At 42.1% G+C, this 9,431-nt stretch overlaps 1 protein-coding gene across 1 annotated transcript in view; it reads right to left on the reverse strand.

Moving 5' to 3' along the window:
• The window catches only part of ARHGAP8 (Rho GTPase activating protein 8), a 71,312-nt gene extending 66,299 nt beyond the window's left edge, over window positions 1-5,013 (reverse strand). Inside the window, exon 1 of the mRNA XM_057427079.1 lies at window positions 4,936-5,013. The gene's annotated coding sequence lies outside the window, so the exon portion shown is untranslated. The remainder of the gene's footprint in view (window positions 1-4,935) is intronic.
• Between the last annotated feature and the right edge of the window lie 4,418 nt (window positions 5,014-9,431).

A 9,431-nucleotide genomic window follows, 5' to 3' on the forward strand; every position in this document is an offset into this window, starting at 1 on the left:
TCTGTGCCAACTAATGTAGCCTGAAATGAAACCCAAGATTGTTCTGCCTCAACATTTTTTTTTTCCTATTAGCACATCAGCTGTTACATCCTCTTACATTGTTTGGCCTCAGAAATAGCAACCTACAATTGCTATCAGTTATCACATCAAAGCATAGAAGTCAGTATGGCTAATTTTGAGATTCAGCCTTGATGACGGCTGGTGCCAATATGATATCTTACAATACTACCATGTCAGGTTTGTGGGGTTTTTTAATTAAAAGTTTATTTATGGATCTGAACCCACAGAGCTTGTTAAAAGCATATCAATGTGCTTCCTAATCCTAGCAAGCAAACCTTTAGGAATGCCAGAGATGAGTTTGCCTCAACCCTCAATTTAGGTCACATTATATGTGTGCAAAGATATATTTTTTATTTACAGGCTAAAACAGTATTTTTTATTTCCACGTAATTCCTACAGCAGCTTCTGCACAGGATAGCATGATCTGAAAAAACACCATTAATTTCTACCATGATGATTGTCTTTCCCTCTTGTTAAGTAACATAGTAGATGTAGTCATAGCTGCAAAGCTTGCACGCAGCGAAGAGGAGAAAGAGTGGTCTTGGAGCTAACACGGATGATCTTCAAAACATTTCTATTTCTGTCAACAATTTCCAACAAGATACTTTGTAAGTCATTAAACAAAACTTTTATCTTGGGTGATTTGAAAGCTACCTATGAGTTTGCCAAGAGACAACATATAATCTGAACAGAGCAATACTCCCAGGGAGAAGCTTGCTCCCCTAGACTGACAGACCTGCCATATTCCCTGAATGGTGAAAACAGAAATATAACACTTACTTTTGGAATATTTTTTCAAGCTTTTAGCTTGAAAAAAATAGCTTAGAGGAGTACATATATATATTTGGTATTGCCCTAAACCAGAGAGAGACAGAGGGAGAGAGAGATGTTTTGCCCTTAAAAGAACTAAGAATATGGAGTCTAGCTTGACATAAAGAATGGGTTAGAGAACAGAAGAAAACTAAATATAGTCACCAGTCTACAGAAAAACACAAATAATACCTGGAATTCAATGCTGAGTACCTGGCATTGGACATTGAGTCCTTGGTTCTCAGCAGCACCTGCAGCCTCAGCTGTAGCTAATGGCAGCACTCACAGGATTCAAAATTTCTTACAAATGCATGATTTGATCCATCACACCCAGTACTTGTGTGGGTAGAGGACTGTTATTTCTTCATGTTCATCAGCTCATGCTACTTATTCCCCATTTGCAGTCACTGTCTGTACATGCCATGAAAATGATTGTCATCATAGATCAAAGATTATGCTTCCAAAAGACAGAGTGAGCAAGAACAGTTAAAAAGCTCTCAAAGAATATGGACTGCATCACTATCATATAAAATGAACTCCATAATAGAGATTGAAAGATTCAGTAAGTATGAACAAAGACTTCCACTACAAGCAAGGAAGAAATACTTACTTCTTCTTTAGTTTTTCCTGCCTCAAATGTTCTTGTTTCTTATACCAGATATTATAAATAAATTATATTTTGTTCTCTTTTAAAAATACCTTATATTTTATAACAATAGAGCTTATTTTAGTTAAGGTCAGGGAAAATTTGATGGTTTAGCCAAGACACTCTTTAGTATACTGGTAATAGTAACTACCAGTCTCTAATTTGATGCAAGGAAAGCTTTTTGATAATTTTCTCCTTGAAAAGGCACCAAGTTGTCAGTTTTTAAGATGTCAGGCTTAAACAGTGTATACATACAACAGAATTTGTGCCTTATTATAGTAACATCCAGCAGTGTTGCTAAAATAAAGGTCTTTTGGCAATACTTTCATAATTACTCTGTGCTTTCATTCCTTTGCAATCTTAAGCATCACTGATTTTGATACTGTTCACATAGCCCATTTTTTCATGAACAACTATGTGTGGGTTGTTTTGTTGGTGGCTTTGTTTTGGGGCTGTTTATTTTTGTTTTGTTTTTTTCTTTCTATAATAAAAATCCTAACCAGATCTCTTCATTCCTGGATATGAAATAGCTGTTTCTTTTCCACAGCTCAGCTGAGTTGAAGTGGTGGATGTTCAGGAAAGCTGCCAGATACAAATATAACTTATGTTTTCTTCAAATGCAAAGGGGGTCCACATGTGTGACTCCAGCCTCTGTAACTCAAAAGCAGGTCATACATGGCTCCCACAGTCAGTTGCCTGGCAGTGGGTTGTGTTGGTGTGGAGGCTGGCAAGAAATCTGAAAACCCAGCTGTGGGTGTGGTGAGAAGCAAGAGCTACTAAAATTCTCTTGGAGAGTCATGCCCAGATGGCTTTGGCTGCTCAATCCATTCCAGAGCAGCATCCTGCCTGGATTCCCTAATTTCCACCTCTCAGAGATGCATCCTATATCCCTAGGCACAGCAAGATCAAGGACTGTGCTTTTTATCATCTGCAATACTGAACAGAATATTATGACACTAGGGTAAGTCCCATTAAAAAAAAACAAAAACAAAACAAACTGTGATTTTTAATTTTAAAAGATCAATTTTAAATAAAATGGGAGTTATTGTTTCAATAACAAAATGCCTATTAAACAATAACTGTTCCATTGTATCTGAATTCCAAAATTAAACCAATCCAGTCAGCACAGAATAAACACTGCTATGTTATGCACAAACCCTTCACATCAAGGACTATTTTGACTCTGAACAATTTATCTGAAAAATATCTGTTAAATTTAAAACCGATAAAAAACAACACCCACATATGCAAGTAGAACACTTGCTCAACTCAGTCACACAGTGACTTTATGGCTATATTCTTGAGTTCATAGGGGGTTACAAAAAAATACTATTTACACATTTACCCAGCAGTACTATCATAAAACATTTATTCAACCCAAAAGAATTTCAAAAATAAAGCTTACATCTCCCCATGTTTATTTACTTTCTGAATTCCTGCTCTAACAATGAAGAAAACCACACAGAAAGTTCAGTTTCACTTATTAAAGTTAGCTCCACCTAGAACACTCCCTATTTTTTCCTGAAGGCACCAGAATAAGCAACTTGCATAAAAGCAACTTTAAAACCTAATTTCAGAAACATCACTGACTTTTATCTATTGAGAGACCTCTCAGCAAACTGTCAGATTTCAAGCTAAAATGGCATGCTCTTTTAGGCAGCATACTAAAGGTCCATAACACATCAATGGCAAAAATCACACTGAGGTGCCAAAACACCTCCCCAAAGCATGTGGCACTCCTCCTTGGAAGATGCTTTGGTGACAGAAGCAAGACTCCTACCTTCAATGGCCCCGAGTACTGCTCCATGAGGAGCTTTACTCCTCCATCCAGCCACCTAGGTTGGACTTGCAGAAGTAAAAGACTGGATGAAAAGAAGTTGAGCAATTATTCAGCTCAAAGACTGAATAACAGGCTTACAGGTTATCTGTGCTAAAAAGGAAAAAATGCCAAAACCCAAGCAAAGGCCATCAGTACAACATACAGCATCAAGACAGGAAAGTCCTGGCTGTGTACTCAGTTACCCTTGTGGGACAGGAAAAGGCATCTAACTGGGAATGGGCCATTTCCTTAGATTTCAGGGGAGCTGCTTACCTGCCCTGCAAGTGCAGGAAGAGAGGCTTAGCTGATATGTCTGCCCTGAAGGGTTTCAGCCTTTTGGTGGTCTTGGAAGGGGGGCTGGATGGAAGGAATTGCAGGAATGCTAATGGCAGCAGACCAGAGGAACCGGTTCCAGTTTAAACTCTCAGCCTACCACAGCCTCCCCAGGAGTTAAGTCAGCCTTAACTAAACTTTGTGCCACCTTCTGCCTGGAAAACTACAGAATACCAAGGTCATCACTCAGACATCTGAAAAGGTCAGAACAGAAGTTTCATATACAACATGAATCCAGCCATTTCTGTATGTGAATCCTGATACAGATTTTAACTATATGCCAAATATATAACTGAACACGTAGAGAAAGAACGCTGAAAAATGAACTACATCCACCTACTACAACGGGAAGGGGGGTAGTGGGGAGGAATTCATTTTCAAATGACTGGTAAGAAAGAGGAGAAAAGAAAACCCTAAGAGCATACCAATATACAGATAGAGATATTCTTCAAAAGATATTTTATGGGTTGTAGTTATAGCGTTGAATCTCAACATGCACAACTTGTACCACATCCAGACAACATATTGCTTACTGTAATCTTCAACCCCATTTTCTGTCTTGTGAAGTTTGGCATTCATGCAAGCTCCAATTCTTCGGTATGGATATGCAGAAACTTTTTGTAATATGAAGTTCTCCCATTAATTCCATGGGAATGGCCACAAGAGTGCACATTCACTTACTATCAGACCCATCAAACTATTTCACATGTTCTTAATACACAGAATCCTATTCAGATGAGTCATATCCTTGTGCAAACAGCCACAAAACTCAGTTCTCAGACTGAGGTGTAAGCACCAGTGTGAAATAGCAGCCTCATATAATACCTGCTACAGTATAAACCTGTCTCTTATTAAGGCCTTTGAGTCATGTTATTGTGGGAAACAGTAAAAATACAGGTGTCCAGCAGAAAGGATGTACTAAAAGGCTGCAGGCACCCTCTGTGGATTGAGCTTGGTACACCACTACCAGATGGAGCAAAATTTGAGGGAGGCAGGCATAATTAATTCCAGCCCACCCAACTGGTTGCTTTGCCTTTCATCCAAAGGGCAGCACAACAGGTTGCTATAACGGGAAGCACAAAGGCAGCTTGGTTTGTCACACACCTATGTATTTCTATATACACCTCCGAAGCGTTCCCTGCAAGACCACCACGTTCCTTCCCACAGGGAACCCGAGCCCAGCCCCGGGCCGCGCTGCCCGCCTCCCTCAAGCTCTTTCCCGACAGCAAGTTGCTCACGCACCTCTCCCCTGGAAGCCCAGCCTCACCTAGAGGAGACCGCCGCGGGCCCCGAAGATAAGGAGCCGGGGCGGAGCGGGACCCCAGGGAAAGGAAGAGCCTGCCCTCGGAGGGCAGCCGGGGCAGACCGCACCAGCCTCACGTACCTTGCCGTGGCGGGGACTCGCAGACACCACAGGTGCTTCTCCAGGCCGAGGCGAGGGGGCCGGGCAGCGGCAGCACCGCCCCGAGGCAGGCCTCACCTGCGGACGGGCGGGCGGACGGAGGAGGGAGGCGGCAGCGGGGTTGGCTGCTGAGCCGCCCTGTACCGGCTCCCCGCTGTACCCGGCCCCCCCTGTACCCGGCTCCCTCTGTAGCCGACCCCGCTGACCGAGTGGAAATGGCGTAGGGACCTGAAGGGGCTCCGCGGGGCAGACGCAGAGGGGCTCTCTCCACCCGGTCCGAGCGCAGCTCTTAGAGCAAATGCCGCCGGCCGTGGGAGACGGAGCACGCCCCCGACCTTTCGGTTTCGTTTCCCGCGGATTGTTTTAGGCAGGAGGAGGCGAGAGCCGTCCGGGGGATCTGGGGCTGGGGCGGCGGGGTCCGTCCCAGGGCCCCCTGGCCGCCCCGCAGCTCTGCGGGGTGACTGAAGTGGGGAAACAAAAATGATGCGAAGGCAAAATGTGGAGGTTCATTTCTTTTTACTGCCCTTTTGTTGTTTAGGGGGGAAGTGAATCAGTTACCAAGTTTTCTAGCGCTGCCATCTGACTACAGCGGGGCGGAATGGACATGTCGACATGTCTCTTGAGGGGGACCCCACCCTTTGTAATTCATTTCGGTGATGTAGCGAAGAGGCACATGCGTGCTGGTGGGCTCCTGTCTGCAAGTATTTGGTGGTATTGCTCCATTTTCCCAGTGTAATTTTCCAGTCTGTGTAAAAAGGACTGATATTTACCCTTTTAATGTACCTTTTTTACATGTGTGTGACACCAGTAGCTCTTCTAGGTCTACCCATGTCTCCATGCAGTTAGGAGAGATCCAAAGTACGTCGTCATAGCAAAAGTCTCCAGGTTGATCTTTTGTCCCACAGTTTCACTGGGATTGTGCCATTTTCTTTATGCTCCCTCGAACTCCCACTACAAAATTGTCATTGCCAGTAAAAGAGTGGGAAATAAGCGGAGATAAATCACTCGTAGGGGAAAAAACAATTAGAGGCACAAGCACACTGCTTCACTGAGTCACACATTGCCGGATGCTTCCACTGCTCTGGGAAAATCCTGCCAGACTCACCTTCCCTAGCTTTGACTGGTGACCACTGTCAGAAAGGGGAACTATAGGATGTGGGGTCTGACCCGGTATGACCATGCTTTGGCTGCATGGAGTGTGCCTGCTACTGCCTTTTCCAAACACAAAATGGCTTACTGTGGACACACTCCTGCTACTGAGGGATTAGTTCATGCAATATGTTCTCTTTTTTTCTGTCCACCTGGAGAAGCCTCCTCTTCACCCCACTGTATTAAAATTAATAGGAATTTCTGCTAAGTGCACAACTTCGTTTTCTGCTATTAAATTGCATGTCATTTCTCTTTCTGCTGTCCGCAGACTCATCCAGTTCTTTCCACAGGGTATTCCAATCTTTTTCTGTTGTAACAGCAGGTCTTAGGTTTATGTCATCAGCAAATTTCATTAGCACACTCATGTTTTTTGTGCCAAGGTCACTAATAAAATTTTAACTAAGATTAGTTCTGAGATCAGTCCCTATGAAATTGCATTAGTAACCTCCTTCCATCTAGAATTTCCCTTTCAGCTCACGCTATTGTCCTTAGTTTTCATTTCTTACATTCATCTGCATCTCTCCATCTTAATTAATATTTTCTCGCATGGCATCCTCTCAAATGTTTTATTGAAGTCCAGATAGATTTGATCTACTGTATTTTCATTGTTTGAGAAAATGATTTATCAGACAAAGATACTGGCTTAGTCTGGTATGTTCTGTCTTTGGTGAAGTCCTGCTGCGTTTCAACTAGTTTCACACACCTCCTCATCTTTAATTAGTTTTTCCTTCAGCATTTGTTCTAAAGCTTTGTGTACTAATGAGGTCAGATAAAAGAACCTGTAACTGCTTGGATCAGTCCATTTTCTCACCAAGTACAAGTCCCAGATGAAAGTCTCTAGACTTTCCAGTGTCTTTCCTGGGCTGCTGTGGCCACTAGGTCTGACCTGAAATTAAGGCACAGAATGCCTGTGATTGATTTTAGACTAACCGCTGAGGCCAAAAAAGCCAAATGTTGTATCTTTTTTTTTTTACCTCAAAGCCTGCCTCACAGGTTTCTTCTGCAAAACCGCATGTTCAGACTGCCTAGTTCCCAGGTTACATGCCTTTGAGATTTTATGTAAGCAACCTGAATGCCCTGGCATTGCTTTGCATATACTTTTTGTCTGTTTCAAATGCATTTATTTATATTTTTATTGTATTAATATTTTGCCTGCAACCCAAAAAGAACACTGCTTCTACTTTCCTCTTTATGGACATGTCCAGTCAATGGATTTAGAATAAATCTTATTATTTTAAAGCATAATAATTTTGTTCATCTCCAATTGCAGCCAACTGCCACCCCAAAATGAGATTTTGTAGAAGTGAAGCTCATGGGTGAATAAAGTGCTAAGTTTATCTCACAGAACCCATTGTAGTGGTTTAACCCCCAGCTGACAAATAAGCATTGAACAGCTGCTTGCTGACTCCCCCCTTTGGGACTGAGTAGAAAATCAGAAGGTTTAAGAGTGAGAAAACTCATGGTTTGAGATAAACACAGTTTAACAGGTAAAGCAAAAGCCAAAGGCACAAGAAAAGCAAAACATGGAATTCATTCATCACATCCCATAGGCAGGCAGCTATGTCCAGGAAGGCAGAGCTCCATCACACGTGAGGGTTACTAGGGAAGACAAACACCATCACCATAAATGCCCCCTACTTCTTTCTTCTTTACCCCAGTTTGTATACTGGGCATGATGTGTTGTGGTATGGAATACACCTTTGGCTGGTTTGGGTCAGTTGTCCTGTCTCTGCTTCCTCCTGGCTTCTTGTGCCCCTCCTCACTGGCAGAGCATGAGACTGAAAAAGTCCTTTATCAGGGGAAGTGCTACTGAGCAACAACTAAAACGTCAGTGTGTTGTCAGCACTGCTCTCGGAATAAAGCCAAAACACAGCACTGTACCAGCTACTAGGAAGCAAATTAACTCTATCTCAGCTGAAACCAGGATGCTCAGAGACCTTTTTCTCTAGCATTACTTTGGTCTTAGAAAAGATCTCTTTCCATTTGCTTTCCTACTTCTTTAATTAGCTCCCAATTGATACAGGACTTCAGGCTGCTTTTTTTCCAGATTGAGGCAACCATGATGATGTCCTTGCTGAGAGTGACATTTAATTCCTTAGATCAGTACACAAATGGGAGTGGAGGAAAGCAAGTCCAGGTTTTTGGCTAGACCACCATACTTCCATATCTTTCAGATAGCATGAAACTCTCCCCTATTGTACCTTAGCCTCTCTGTCTCCCTTTGCCTGTCTGAAAAAACAGGTTGTTTAGAGATGGCTTTACAGGGACCCTGGCCTGTGACACTAAACTCAGTTTGTAAAAGGGATAAGACAATTGGAAGAAGGGAGCTTCTAGTCACTGAGGTCTTACAAGCAGCAAAATTCAAATCAGAGCAGTGATGACTGTAAGAACTGAAGGATAATCACTGGAAGACTTTGGTTCTAACTCAAATGTTCATCATCTCCTGTCAGTAGAATGCCTGTGCAAGGTGTATACTGCTTGTTTCATTTTAACAGCTCTGGTAGATGGTCAGTATTCTGTAGGTAGGATGTAAAGCTAAGTATAGACTAGACTTTGGTCACAGAAAGCAAGTTTTACTGATAAATTAGTGAAACAACATCAGGCTGCAGCTTTTTATTTGGTAAAAGATCACTTCTGTTTTCTTTCAAGGTGCAGTAGGTTTGCATGGTGGGTCTCTACGGTAAGACTCAGCACTGAGATCAACTGACCTTGTGCAAACTGGAGGAAAGATCAACACAGACAGCAAGGTTATGGTTTTGAGTAAGGCTGTGACATCTCACCCTACTAAGCTTAGTAAGTCATGCAACCATTTTGTTGTTATTGTTCAAAATAAGAGAGTACTATATAGGAGAGTGTACCCATTTTGATTCTGCCATGTGTATATGTTCTAGCCTTTCATTTCATATAAACCAGAACCAAGTGTATGCTATTTGTCATCTCTAAATCTGTAATTTATATACAGGTATACTTAAGGAACATAACTCACTATTGTTACAATTTGCTTTAGAGAAAGTTGCAAATGAGAGCCCCCATTGCAAAATGACTTAATATGGGGCATTGTGTCTATTTATGATGCATGCAACGTATTCATTATAATGAATGCAATATAAATACATAAATTTAGTGGAACCTCCAGTATTCTTTCAATGCATTTCCAATTCTAAAGTGTCAGTGCGGTACTACCCTTGGATAATAAAGCAAAAAGATTAATT

This window comes from Pezoporus wallicus, unplaced genomic scaffold (assembly GCF_028554395.1).
Source record: "Pezoporus wallicus isolate ANWC-B61680 ecotype Strahan unplaced genomic scaffold, APGP_CSIRO_Pwel_v1 scaffold_3294, whole genome shotgun sequence".
Classification (NCBI taxonomy): Eukaryota; Metazoa; Chordata; class Aves; order Psittaciformes; family Psittacidae; genus Pezoporus; species Pezoporus wallicus.